Source organism: Rhynchophorus ferrugineus, unplaced genomic scaffold, assembly GCF_030347505.1.
Source record: "Rhynchophorus ferrugineus isolate W39M unplaced genomic scaffold, kcgeb_rfMv2 rfM11, whole genome shotgun sequence".
Lineage (NCBI taxonomy): Eukaryota > Metazoa > Arthropoda > Insecta > Coleoptera > Curculionidae > Rhynchophorus > Rhynchophorus ferrugineus.
Window position 1 is genome coordinate 29,662,273 of NW_027472590.1, and position 15,117 is coordinate 29,677,389.

General features: G+C 33.8%; 1 protein-coding gene across 2 annotated transcripts in view; it reads right to left on the reverse strand.

The window, feature by feature from the left end:
- Nucleotides 1–15,117, reverse strand: part of Atet (ABC transporter expressed in trachea) — a 66,410-nt gene that overhangs the window by 33,139 nt on the left and 18,154 nt on the right. The window contains exon 1 of one of the 2 annotated variants that reach the window (XM_076418312.1): nucleotides 5,959–6,057. The exons of the other annotated variant lie outside the window; for it this stretch is intronic. The gene's annotated coding sequence lies outside the window, so the exon portion shown is untranslated. Of the gene's footprint in view, nucleotides 1–5,958; nucleotides 6,058–15,117 lie in introns of those variants that run through there. 2 annotated transcript variants of the gene reach the window in all.

Here is a 15,117-nt window from a genome sequence, read left to right on the forward strand (position 1 = left end):
AGTCATTTTTACTATATATACATATGTATGGTATATATAGCTTAAGATAAATCTTATGAACATTACCCTTTATTTTAATAACTAATACAGAGTATACTTTACGCCTCCAAGACTAACACTATGACTGAGAATATTCAAATATTTCTAACTACGGGGACAGGGACTGTACTCATATTCCAACACCAAAAGACAGTAACATTGGAACATAGCAAAAAATTGATGTACTGATGGAGCCTCTGTTCATGTCTGTGGTCATAGTCCTTGATACATCGTTATTTACTGTTTCTACCTTCAGATCCTTGTGTAGATGATTTCGAATGTATCATGGAGCATCAACAACACCTCGCAATACCTTATTTTGGAATCCTTATATAATAATTGTACTGCTATGGCTTATACAATCGCAGAATCTAACACTATTACTTCATACTGGTTTCAAGACTTATTGGTAAAGTAAAAGCTTATTATATACTGACAACGCTGAATATCTACCCAATAACCATTACGTTTTCCTTTACAGATTATTTTCTTTTTTGTGCTTCAGCTTTTTCATAGAAATACGTATAGTTTTGAAGTTAATGTCAGTACAATAAAATACCATATGTATCAAATCATAACAATGCATGCTTATCTGTTACAAAAACCGGAAAGCATTACCGACACACCTGGTATAAAGTAAATATTGTCAACTAGAGTAGAATAATTTCATGATATTCTACTCAAAAGTTTGTGAGTTATTTTACTAAGAATGACCCTACCTCTGTTATTTTCAAAACAATAGATCAAAAACAATTTCGAGTTTTAATTTTACACTGCTTCTTGATGGGGAAAATACCGTTCAAACGAAAGAATGGCTTGAAAAGTGTTATAAGGACTCCGCTCCATCGGAAACAACAATAAAATGTTGCTTTGTTGACTTCAAACGTTGTTATATAGCTCTAATATATAGCTCTAATCTGGGTGAGTCGTGGACAGTCGTCCAGTACGTAGTAAACTGAAATAAGAGCAAGGTGACAAAACGCACAGTGAGCTGGCAGGCTCGAAGTCATCAAGTGACCGTGCGAGAAACGACAGTAGCCCAATCTCAGTCGATTCGGAGCTACGGTATAGCGACGAAGGGAAGCTACGTGACGAGAGAAGAAAAAATCAGCTTTGACCTCAAAGAATATGTTGTGGTTGGCCTCCTGGGCCCAACGACGTTGTACCTCGTTCTTGATGAAACACGAAATGAATGGGATAAGGTCGGTATGGATACAAACATTTGCAAGGGGGAGGTGAGAAGAGGCTGCCAATTTGTAACACTATCCGCACACTCATTTCCCGGTATACCAACGCGAGAAGGGATCCATAGTAAACTTGTCCTGTAGTCATTCAGATGGAGGGTACGGATAATTGACAATAATTGACTCAATGTCCAGGGGTGTCTAAATAATTGAATGGCCATAACAATCGCCAAACTCCTCTGCTATGGAATTAGTATGGGAAGAACTTGATAGAAAAGTGAAGAATCAATGCCCTTAGATAACCACTAGAGCTTTTTCATTCAATGAGAACCATCTCAAGATGTTTCTAATAGAGTACAATAATTATAACTATCTCCCTTATCGTTCAATTCGTCTAATCTTACTAAAACAACATTAACAAATAAATCGACCAGAACAAGATTATGAATATTATCAGATAATGTATAAATTGTAATTAATCAACTTTTGATAACCAAAAAATCCTGAACAATAATGAAAGTTATGAATTAACAGTAAACCTATTTCTGCATTATTAATATTTAATGAAAAGCAATGCGAATAACGAAAATATGTCTGGCCAATTTGAAGCGTTTAACCTTCGACTCTGTACTTGGTTACGTTGATAAAATACTTGTATAATGACTCCACGACAGTACTATTATAGTAAATCTCGACCACACTGCTACTTATAATGATATTTTCTATAATTTTAAAACCAAACCAAACAAATTAAAAATATTCTTATTATGACATGACAAATAATTATGTATAATAATTATTGGTCTATAAATTACTGTTTTTTTTAAAGCTTTATTATGAAAAATCGGTACGATTTATTTTATTCAAAGTATTGTCCACTGATAGTCGCTGCTTTTTCCCATCTTTCAGGAAATTTACGGATTTCATCTCGAAAGAACGATATATCGATTGAGACTATCCATGAATCGACCCAATTTCAACAAACAGTAATCAGAAGGAGCAAGGTCTGGATAATACGACAGATAGAGTATCCCTTCTCATTTTAATGTTTCCAAGAATGTTTTGGCCGGCTTGCTAAAGAATAACATTGTTGTATCTTTGCTTATAATCCGATTGTTCGGCTCAAACCCATCAAATGTGGTTCTATAGCTATCTCCAGTTGGTGGTTTCATTAGGTTTTAGTAGTTCATAGTATATTACACCAAGCTGATCCCACCAAATGCAGAGCATTAGCTTGAGAGACATGGATATTCGGCTTTGCCATTGATATCCATGTCTGTATCCTAATGGAATAATTTTTCATCATCAACAACAATACGATGCAAAAAAACCTTTCCGATTTTGCTGTTGAAGCAACATTTCACTCATGATTGACATATTTAATTTGACTCAATTCAAACGACACAAAATATTCAAACTTTTTTCAATTCAAACATGCTATAATATAGCATCATTAAATATATATTCCTAAAACATGCGGTCTTAAAGCCACCTATTTGAAACAACCGAAATTACTATTTTTACAATTATTTTGGAGAAAAAAAACAGAAGATTAAAAAATAATATTCTACGTTTTTTTTTTGGTTAATAGATCTAATTATATATAACGGATCTTACGAATGCTGCCAATGCTGACGCCGTAGCCTGTAAGATAAATAATTATGTTTCTTCTAAACATATATTTCTATAGGAAATAGTTTCCAACATACGTAAAAAGAAAAAGCATAATATAACAAAAAATAAATTGTTTGTGTTGAATGTTTGAAAAATAAATACTATAGTAATAAAATATTGAACAACTTAATGAGCTCAATGATAATGTCATCTATAATAAATAAAAATGATGAGTTATGCTATGACAATGCATAATATATTACTTATCTTTCACACTTATAACAAAAACGTTGAAGCTCATTATTATTTATAGTATAATTAGACCTAAAGATTATTTATGAATAAAAAATTATTTCTTCTTTCAATGAACTTTCAACAGATTTTTTTAATAACATCTTTATTAGATACGCTTAGTACAATCTTAATATACAATTAATTTATTACTACTTTTCCTATGTACTTGGATTAATTCACAAGCAAGACGAGTGCGAGAAAATACATCAATATGTATTCCTCAATTATAAAATTATAATAACTTATAGCTATAGTTTACAGTAAAGTTATACACTTTATATAAGTTCGTATGGTTTGGTTCGTTTCAATCTCCTGACATCTTGCGCGCTGTCCAGCAGTTATATTGCTTCCACGTTAGTATGATTTACTAATCTTCTTTAGTGTTTCAAGGCGAAATCCTGGATAACTTCGCAAATGCATTTGATTTCCAGGTCATCGTGCAGTTGGCATTGATAATCAATCGAAGAACCTTGTTTTGACAGCGTTGGATGACTAGTCGATTTGAATTTTTTAGTGCAACCCCTTATTTGCACCTCATAGGTCCAAATTGGCTTCATGATTGTCTTATAAATCTACCTCTTTGGATTTAGATCAAGTTGAGAATATCTTCCGACTAACCAGTATAGTTGTTTTATTTTGGTTCTAATGTGTTTTGCTCTTTGTCTAACATGATGTTTCCAATTTAATCTACCGTCAAGATGGATTCCAAGGTATTTAGCTGATTCTGCTTGAGGAATCGGACATCCATTGAGTGATATAATTCAGTTTTTATTATTTCGCCGCAATGCAAAATTAACGTTGACAGATTTGGAGCTATTAAGTTGAATTTCCAATTTTTCGTTCATTTGTAGATTTTGTTGACTGCCACTTGTACTTTTTCTACTGCCCTAGGCAGAGATATGTCATTTGCCATAATAATTGTCTCGTCAGCAAAGGTTCCAAGTAGTGTTTCTTTTTTTGTTGGATGTCAGCAGTGTAGAGTAGATATAGCAAAGGTCCTAAGAAGCTACCTTGTGGAACTCCAGCCGAAATAGTTTTAAATGTCGAGAACGCCATTTCGTACGATACTCTTTCAACAGATTGATGGTCGGAAATTTAAATAACTATAGAGTATGAGTCAAGATCATTTATTCCAATTTTTTTTTAATTCAATAATTATCAAGCATTATCATGTAAAAATTAATCTACTGGATCATTTTGCTACTTCAAAATACTTAAACACTAAAAACACTTTGTACGTGCCTTTGAAATTTTAGTTTTTCCTCGATTTTCCCCCCTTCCCCATAACAGATCCTAATTTGGTTCCAATGGGACCACCTCGGAAGTGCACTCTTTCGAATAAAAAAAATAATTTTGAAAATCGGCCCACAATCGACGGAGAAATCGGCGAACATATATTAAAAAAATATATACGGCCGAACATAGAACCTCCACCTTTTGAAAGAGGTTAAAAAATACAGTAGTTCTAACAAGTCGCTGGTGCTTTTATATGCGATGCTATGCGATTATTATCGACATAGAAGAATAATGAAAATTGTGAAAAAACTCGTTGGAAAGTAGAAAGTATAAAGAAACGATACTGTAACATGATGAAAACATTTCAGCCATATTCAGTAAATCCCCAACGAACGTGATCGAGGCGGAACAGATATAATTATAAAACAAAATATACCAGCATTACCAACAAGAAAAGGCATTCGAAGAAAAGGAATACCGCCCTGCAATATTTCTGGACGTCTCACGAGCTTTTGACCGGGTATAGTGTTTATGATTAATCTACAAAATGAGCAAATTGCTCACGCGAAATTATTGTCAACGGCTGGAATCATACCTTTTCTACAAAATATTTCGCATAAAGGGACATTATCAACACTTAATCCTACTTCAGCTAGATTTGTCTAGGGTATTGTCTTGGAACCACTCCTGTATCTGCTCTCGCTGCTGACGTCCCAACAACAAAAGAAACAGTATTTGGAACACTTTACGACGACACAGGTATCAACGGAAATACATATATACATATATATATATATATATATATATATATATATATATATATATATATATATATATATATATATATATATATATATATATATATATATATATCTGCCTAAGACTGCAGAATAAGTAGGAGATGGATACCTCGCCATCCAACTCGATGGTAATCGTGAGTTAAATTGGACATCATGTTAGACAGAAAGGAGAGCAAATTAGACTACTCAAGCAACTGTACTGGTTAGTCGAAAGATACTCTCAACTTGACCTAAAATCTTAAAACATGAAACAAGGTTGCTAAATCAAAGCAACATTGCTTAGTAGCAGCATTAACTTAAGTATATTAGTTTTATTCCAATTTGGGAAATACATACTGATGTATTAATCCCGTACTCGTCTTGCTTGTGTATTAATGTAAGTACAACAGAACAGTAATAATAAATTAATTTGTTAAATTAAGATTGTATTAAGCACATCTAATGTAAGATATAATTAATTATAAGAAATATTCAGTAAACTTTGCTCTTTGTAATTATTATATCGTTCTATCTATCCCACATCTATCTAACCAAGAACGTCGATCCTTTAACTCGACTTTACAAAACAGCAATACACCAGATAGTTAACAATAAAATATTGAACTGACGAAAAATCACAATCAATTCATACTTCTAATATAATTTTTATAACATAACACGCTTTTTTTAGAAATCAACGAGGCATCCTAGATTGAAGAGTACTTGAAATATAAAACAAACGTCAAAAAACGCCGAATTTTCCAAAATATCTCGCGTTATTACTAATGTTACGCAAAGACTTGATGACTTACCGTTGCCGTGTTGCCTTAACCACAAAACTGGCGAGAAAAAAGTACGTTTTCGGAAAAGTTTATCAAGAAATCGTCAACTGATTACACATAATTATCAATTGCTCGAGTGTGATTTACACCTGGGTGTACGATTAATATCAGAGAGGCTATTGTTTTGATTAGTTTTTCAAAGCCAATTACGATATTACATTGAATTCCAACGCAAGTTTTTAACTAATCGACTTAGATGAATCAGTAATTAATGTTTGGTGCCTTGTGGTGTATTGTATTGTAACGGATGGCGTGACTAATGCTTAATAATTGATGTGAGGTCAAAGTGCTAGCTACAAATATCCTGGCGTATTAAAACAAAGCAAGACTAACAGAAAAATAAACTACCAGGTCTACCGGAAAGTTATTACCGGTTTTAGTAACATGTAGCTAGACTTCTGTCATTTTATTCTGCTGACATCAAGCTTCAAGGCTATACATGTTAAATTTTACAAAAGTAGCATTTGTGCTTCTTGCCGTCATATATACCTCTCGGAAGATGTCAAGTTTCGTGCCTGAAAACGTGAATTTGCGGTAGGCATTACTTTTCTTTCTGCTTGAAATGTATGATCCCCATCAACAAAAGAAACAGTACTTGGAACATTTCCTGACGACACAGTCATAATGGCAAAAGATGTATCTCTGTCTAAGGCTGCAGAACAAGTACAGGTAGCGGTCAACAAGATCTACAAATAGACTGGAGACTGGAAAATACAGCATAATAACTCCAAATCTGTCCGTGTTAATTTTGCGTTGCGGCGAATTGACAAGAACTTAATTATATCACTTGACTGATACCCAATTCCTCAAGCAGAATCAGCTAAATACCTCGGAATATATCTCGATGATAGATTAAACTGGAAACACCATGTGAGACAAATAGCAGAGTAAATTAAACTCAAAGTCAAGCAACTGTACTGGTTAGTCGGAAGATACTCTCAACTTGATCTAAAATCCAGAAGATTGCTTTATCAGTCAATCATAAAGCCTATTTGGACCTATGGGGTGCAAATATGGGGTTGCACTAAAATATCAAACCAACTAGTAATCCAACGCACCCAAAACAAAGTTCTAGTTAGTTATATAAACAACGAAGAACTGCACCATGACCTTGGAATCAAATGTCTACACGAAGTGATCCAAGATTTCGCCCTAAAAAATGAAACAAGGTTGCTAAATCACAGAAACGTGCTTAGTAGCAGCATTAGCTTAAGTTAGATTAGTTTTATTCTAATTTGGGAAATACATACTGATGTATTAATCCCGTACATGCCTTGCTTGTATATTAATGCAAATACAACAAAACAGTAATAATACAGTAAACAGTAAAATTAAGATTTAACACAATCTCTTGTAATATATAATTAATTATAAGAAATATTCAGTGAACTTTGCTCTTTGTGATTGTTATATCGTTCTATCTATCCCGCATGATATAACCAAGTCGTTTAACTCGACTTTATATTCATGTAATGTAATTAAGTTACGAAAAAGTAGTACCTAACGATCAATAACACTTTACAAAACAGCAATACACCCGTTAGTTAACAATAAAATATTGAAGTGGCGAAAAATTACAATCCATTCATACTTCTAATATAATTTTTATAGTATAACACACTTTTTTTAGAAATTAACAAGGCATCCTAGATTCAAGAGTACTTCAAATATAAAACAAATGTCAAACAACGCCGAATTTTCAAAAATACCTATATATACCTATATAATATATATACATATCTGGAAGCGTTGAAAGCACTTGGATGGGATGTATTATCGCACCCTCCGTACTGCCCAGACCTTGTCCGACCGACTATCAACTTTTCGTATCAATGGGACACGCACTTGTAAAACAGCACTTCGCCAATTTCGAAGAAGTTAAAAAATGGCTCGATAAATGGCTTTCCTCGAAGGAGAAACAGTTTTTTTTCGGATAACATCCATAAATTGCCTGAAATATAGGCAAAATGTATAAAATCAAATGGCCAATACTTTTAATAAATAGAAACATTTATTTTCATGAAAATTATGTAGATTTCTTTCTGAAAAATCCGGTAATGACTTTCCGGTACACCTGGCAAGTTTGAGAGCTTTTTTGAGAGCTGAGCTATTTTGTAGATAGTATTTCAAATACTAGAGCTTATTACTAGTTAGGTATCTTACTAATAATCTTTTTATAACGGTTATTTTCTCGAAACTTCTGTGTATCAATTAAGTTTATTTCTTATGAATGTACTGAATGTTGAATGTAGGTAGTGCAACAATTGTTACTACAACAAACTTCTGTCCACTAATTCTGTCTTAGATTGCAATTTGATATATTTTGCATCACATTAATGCATCACAACTAAAAAAGATTCTATAAGGACGATATAATGTATTTTTTAAGACTGTCACCTGAAACAAATACTGTTATACTGCTCTAGCACTGCTTACAAATCTTACAATTCATGCCTTAGAGGCACATTACAATAAAAAAACATGAAATAATGTCTGGGGGTAACAAAAGTAGTAGTATTTGTAAAACAACGTTGAATCTATTTGTTTTAGCCAACAGGGACAGTCACATACATCAAAAATGGAGTTAGAGTTAGCCAGCTTCCTAAACGATGAAAGAAACAAACTTCTTGGACTTTACATAAATATAAAAAATGTGTTCATACAATATAACACAAGTCTTTGTTCATCAGGAACTCTAGACAGACTATTTTCGTCAGCAGGTTTTATTCACTCCCCACTAAGAGATCGCTTTATAGATAGTACATTTAAAAATCTAGTATTCATAAAAGAAAATTCGTCTTTTGTTGATTAATAGGCTAGACTGGATTAGTTCTATTTTATTTACATAAGCTATATTTTGTAACTTATATTTTATGTTTTAAATAAAAATAATTACCGTACTTCAGTACTGTTGTTTAAATACACGGCGAGCCGGCTTGGTTGGCGCAGTGGTAAAGGCGACAGGACGGTCCACCTACTGTTGCGATAGTCGCGGGTTCGAATCCTATTGGGGCATGGTCGTAAATTCATGTTTGTGATTGTCCTAGGCAAGAGTGCAAAATCAACAAGGAAAATGATCCCAGTCACGCCAGTAACCAGGCCGGATTTCTTCTGGGATGATTTCTAAGTTGGTCACTCGCCAGTCGGTAGGTTTAATGTCGAGGATCATGGTTCGAATCCCAGATAAACCCTCGTTGGTAAAAAAATACTTTAATATATATATTAAAACATACACGACGATTTTAAATACATACGAGATAGTTCGAGGTGCAAAGCATGTATTTTGTCCAACTTTGGTTACTGACGTGACTGGGATCGTTATTCCTTGTCGAATTTCACCCTGGTTAGACAACAGGAAGAAAAAACATTTATAATTTTAATACAAAGATAAAGTAATAGGAGGACCGTTTTGTAGCCTTAATAATAACCACAACTCTGTTTTAATTGTAAGTATATTTAATATTTTTACATGATTTCATTCATTGAACAATTATTTGTTAGTAAAATGTTTTTTTTTAATAATCTTCTTGCATCTTAGTCAAATCACCCACATCTATTTCTGAATATGTACATCACCCTGTATGGAAAACTTCTGAAAGTGTCCTTTAGAAAGTTGACAACGAAAAGGCTAAAATTAGTTCGAGATAGGTAACTAAAAATCGCCTTTGTTCGAAATCAATCGCATCGGGTACTATTTTTATCAGGTACTTACTAAAAATATTATATAAGACGTTATCACATATCGCTAAAACAATTCCGAACGTTTGAGATAATTTTATCAATCAAATGTATCGTACATTATAATACTATAATTGAACTGTATTAATCCATATTGTTCAGCAAATAATATAACCATTTTACAATGAATTCGTTAAATTTAACATAAATAAAACAATGAAGTTGAAATTTCAAAAATCAGTTGGCAGATAATACAAAGTCAAATTAATCAGTACATACATAACGTATTGTAATATATAGGGAAATTAACCTAGCTAGAAACTGTTAAATTCTATAGTTTTCATATTTCGCTACATAAAATAATAATTAATAATAACTCCAACTGTATTTTGGACGTTCATTACTTTGGTTGCCTGATTTCAAGAAATCTACTGTCGAACACCATCAAACACTTTCAGACACTTATGGTGATGCTGCTCCATCGTATCTCAACTATGGATTTTGATTTCATTGGTTTAAAAGTAGTAATTTTAACGAGAAGGAACAATATGGGGAACCAAAAAACTTCGAAGACTTAGTGGACGAAAATCCAGATTAAAATCTTAAAAAACTTTCAGACCGCTTAGCAGCCGGTCAATCAATTGTTTCCAGACGTTTACACGAGACGAAAATTATACAAAAGGAGGAAAAAGACTTCCACACGAATTGGAATAAAAATTTTAATCAGAAAACAAAAATTCTTAAGACGAAAAATTAGAATTCTGATATAAAATTTTTTGAAACGCAAAATTACTATTTCCCAGCTTATTATTAATATAGGATAAAAAAATGCAGCGTGCGTGTCTTTCACATATAGAATTTCTACAAAAAAAATCTCATTATAGCAATCTAGCCAATTAACACTAACAAGCCATTTGCTTTTATCTTAACTTACTACGATTTAAAATTACAAAATACTTATTCTATGATAGACACTTTAGGCTTAACATATATGTCAGAGTCTCATAACGGTCACTATTTATATTTCGGGAAAGGAAAAAAAACGAATAGTTAAGCTGCGAATATATTTTTATTGTTTTTCAAAGGACTCGCCACGCTTAAACCAATTTTTAAAGCATTTATTACATTCCAAATGAGGTATCTTCAAAACATGATTTTTGAACACTTCAATAGCTTCTTCGGGCGATGAAAATCGTTGACCACGCAGTTTATTCTTCACGGATGGGAACAAAAAGAAGTCATTGGGTGCCAGATCAGAGCTGTACGGCGGATGACCCATCAATTCGATGTTTTGAGTACTCAAATAGTATCTTGTTTGATCCGATGTGTGAGAGCTCGCACTGTCACGATGAAGAACAATCCGGCGTCTCTTGTTTGTTATCCTTATTTCACCGAAGACTTCTGGCAAACAGATGGTTGTATACCAATCAGAATTTACTGTTCTACGATCCTCTAGAGGCACTGTTGCAATATGACCGGTTTTCCCGAATAAACAGGCCACCATTTTCTTTGAAGTGCTTCGTGCGCGAACAGCTTTTGTTGGATTTGGTTCACCTTTGAACACCCATACTCCCACCCAGGCTCATACGAAAATATCCATTATTCGTCACCTGTCACGATTTTATAAACGTCTTTCGAAGCACCGCTATTGAATTTCTTAAGCATTTCTTTGGCGAACCAACTCGAACAATTTTCGCACTTTTCGCACAACTAAGTGTTCATGTAAAATCACATATATACCGGTGGAATTAAGGCTTAGGCTCAATCTCATAATAGGTGACATGACGATCTTGCTTAATCATTTCGCACACAGCATCGACGTTTTCTGGCACAACAGCCGGTTTTGGACGACCTTCACGAAACTCGTCGGGACAACGAAATACGACTACGATTGAATTCACTAAACCAGCGATACACGGTGGTTTTTGATCGAGCTTCATCGCCAAAAGTCAAATTAAGTTAATTGGTGCACTCTTGTTGTGATAATCCACGTCGAAAATCGTTAACAATCATCGCACGAAAATGTTCACTGAATCGTTCCATTTTTTACCGAGACGAAACTTTCAACTAAATATAGATCCACAGGACAGGTACTTTTAAGTTTCGGGTAGCCGTCCACAGCGAACACTCAGCCTAGCACTATTATCATTTGTTAGTTGTTTCATTTCATGTCTCAGTTGGGATGTATGATTATAGAAAGCAAAACAAAACAAAGAAATATAGACAATATTTTTATTAACGTACGTATTTCTTGCAGTAAACTTCTAAAACTTTTAAAATCACCCCCTAAGTCCATATTTTCATTAAACCAGTATTACATTAAACCAGTTTACAATATTTTCCATTATCTTCCAAAAAACTAATAAAACATTATACAAATTAAAGAACGCCCGTTGAATTTTAAGAAGTGGTATATTTTCGAATATATGCTTGGAATGAATAATCAAGTTCCTGAATAATAATACTTACAAATTTGTGTATTTATAAAGTTCATACACCTCTACGGTATTATAATCATTCAGTGTTGTTGTTTATTGACCGAAAATGTAGAACACGGCGAAAAAATACACGATGATTATTAAATTTCATAAAAAATGAATACATAGTTCACATTATCGAACTGTTTACGTTAACGAACGCGTTTTAAGTAATTTTTTAACTTATTCATTAAAAGTACTATGCAACTAAACATTTACTATAATCTGACTGAATCTACTAACAAACAACTACAACTAAGCTATTTTCCACAGAATCACTTAATGTTCAAACAGTTGCAAGATCAGAACGTGTCTTACCGTTTGAGATGTTTAATGACATTATGGAGATTTAGAAGTCTAGACGCTTCGATGTTGATATGGTTCTAGAATCTTTTTTGATCGGAATCGGCAAATCTTCCGAGTGTCCGTAACCATATCAATTTCTAGGTCACGATGGAGGTCACAAACGCGTACATACCAAGGCCAGTTCACGGTAACAGGTCAATAGAAAAGTCCCCGGCCTACCATAGTAAAACACATTTTTTTGGAAAAATTAGTTTTTTTTATTCAACATAATTCCCTTCAAGGGTGATACACTGATGATAGCGACCCTCCAACTTTTCGATACCATTTTTGTAGTACGATTTGTCCTTTGCTTCAACATAGATCTCAGTTTCGGCGATCACCTCTTCATTTGGCGAAAATTTCTTCGCAGCGAGCATTCTTTTGAGATCTGAAAACAGAAAATGATCGCTGGGTGCCAGATCTGGAGAATACGGTCGATGAAGAAGCAGTTCGAAGCACAATTCATGGATTTTTGCCATCTTTTTTACAGACTTGTGACACGGTGCATTGTCTTGGTGAAGTAGTACTTTCTTTTTCTTCAAATGCGGCCGTTTTTCTCGTCGCGATCTCGTCCTTCAAACAGTCCAATAACGCTACGTAATAGTCGCTGTTGATGGTCCTTCTATTTTTAAGGTAGTCATTGAAAATTATTCCATGCGCATCCCAAAATACAGACGCCATAACCTTGCCAGCAGACTGTTGCGTTTTCCCACGCTTTGGAGCGGCTTCATCGTGTGCAGTCCACTCGGATGATTGTCGATTGGATTTCGCAGTGAAATAATGGAGCTATGTTTCATCCACTGTCACACATCGACGCAAAAACTCGGGTTTATTATGCTTGATCATCTTCAAACACTGTTCCGAATCATCAACTCGTCGTTGTTTTAGTCAAAAATGAGCTCGCGCGGCACCCACTTTGCACAGAGCTTTCCCATACCCAAATATTCGTAAATGATATGATGTACAAGTTCAGTTGATATCTTTAGAGTGTCTGTTATTTCATTCAATTTCAATTTACCATCATTCAAAATCATTTTGTGGATTTTTTAAATGTTTTCGTCTCCACTGCGTTCACCGTCTTCGGTGCTCATTTTACCACGTCTAAACTTAGTATACCAATCCTTGATGATTGATTTTCCTGGGGCCGTGTCCAGAAACTCTGCATAAAGCAAGTTTTTGCTTAAACTGTATTTTTTCCCTTCAAAAATCAATATTTTATCAACACGCGAAATTCCTTTTTATCAATGTTTTTACAATAACAAAAGTTGCTTCATTCAAAATGCTATAACTCACAAAGTAATGATCCGACAGCTGTCAAATTTATACACGCATATTTTGAGGATTAGGGCTAACTAAAAAACATATGGATTTAATTCTAGTAGCGCCATCTATGTGTCACACCGGGGACTTTTCAATTGACCTGTTATACTTCAGCACCTTATTTTGGAACCTCTGAATCACTTGGACATTGGAGTCACTGGCTCAGACCTACAGTTGAAATCCATAGCCCCACACTGGTCTCCGTAACTGGCGATATAAAATAAGCTGGTTGTAAGTCGATAGCTCGGAGTTTCGACCAAGTAACAAATACATTTTCTTGAAGTTGATGTTTAGTTCATCGTGTTTCTTTGTTATACGCACCTTCCATTTATCAGGCCCAGAAATCATAATTTTGGATTCATACACCCATAGAACACTTTTTAGTTTCTTTTCATTTCATTTTCATATATTATAAAAAGTAGCTAATCTATTTAAGAGATCCTTTATACCATTTTATGCGCTATGAACTCTAAAATAACAGTTTTTGAAATTGTAAACCCATATTTAAAAGATTACACTATTAATGTAAAAGCAAAACCTTATTTACCAAATAAGGAACAATTGATAAGAAATTAGTAGTTTTGTTGATTATTGTTATACTAGCGACCCGCCCCGGCTTCGCACAGGTGCAATGCTGATACTAAATTAAATACACTACAGAAAAAAATATGAACGTTGTATATAAAAACATAGCGGCCCGCTCCGACTTTGCACGGGCATAAAATATATATGCCTATGTCACTCAATGAAAACATGATTAAAATCGATCCAGTATTTTTGGTTCATTCATTACTGCCCTTGGCCTGCACGCATTAAATTTGGAGTAAAACAATTCCTCTTCCCCTATACTTACTATGAAGATTTCCTATCTTTGGAATACCTAAATTCATACAATTTTTATTACATTACACATTTTTAAACGCAAATTTTAAATTTGTAATATCTCCGAAAATATTTGTTTAATTTACATGCTGTAAGGAACCATATTGATCTATATTAATTGCACACTGTATTTAAGGTACTTAATTCGATAAGGATTAATGCCGTATTGCTTAAAATAGCTTCGTAAATAAGCCATTTTCTCACGTAAAAAGTAAACAATAAAAATGGTTAATGTGGGTTATCCCTAAAAGATAAACATATACCATCGCGGACTTTTTTGTAGACCTTTTTATGGTGTACAATACTGTAGTACATTAATTTGATCTAACTCGTAGGGTTAGGCAGCGTTTTTGCTAATTGCTAAATAAGCCTAAAAAAATAGGTTAATTTACGACATCACGTTAGAAACCTCTAAAATTAGCAATGT